General features: G+C 37.4%; 1 protein-coding gene across 1 annotated transcript in view; it reads right to left on the bottom strand.

Annotated features, from left to right (window-relative positions):
- LOC106871818 (CD109 antigen) overlaps positions 1 to 222 on the bottom strand; it is a 28,311-nt gene that overhangs the window by 11,125 nt on the left and 16,964 nt on the right. The gene's annotated exons all lie outside the window — the stretch shown is intronic.

Raw genomic sequence — 222 nt, 5'->3', positions numbered from 1 at the left:
ATGAAACAGGAAATGGAAAGCTTTAACAAAGGTCGTACTTGTGGCAAGGGTCACATGCACTTTGCCCTTTGGCCCGTACATTTGTAAAAGTTAAGGATTCAGAAGAGGAGCTTTGGAGCAGCTTCTGCAGTTTATGATGTCTTCTTTTTCACTTGTACACATTTACACACACATATATTCTTTATTCTTTTATTCTTTTACTTGTTTCAGTCATTTGACTGC

Source organism: Octopus bimaculoides, chromosome 30 (genome assembly GCF_001194135.2).
Source record: "Octopus bimaculoides isolate UCB-OBI-ISO-001 chromosome 30, ASM119413v2, whole genome shotgun sequence".
Taxonomy (NCBI): domain Eukaryota; kingdom Metazoa; phylum Mollusca; class Cephalopoda; order Octopoda; family Octopodidae; genus Octopus; species Octopus bimaculoides.
This window is presented reverse-complemented; position numbering and strand designations above follow the sequence as displayed.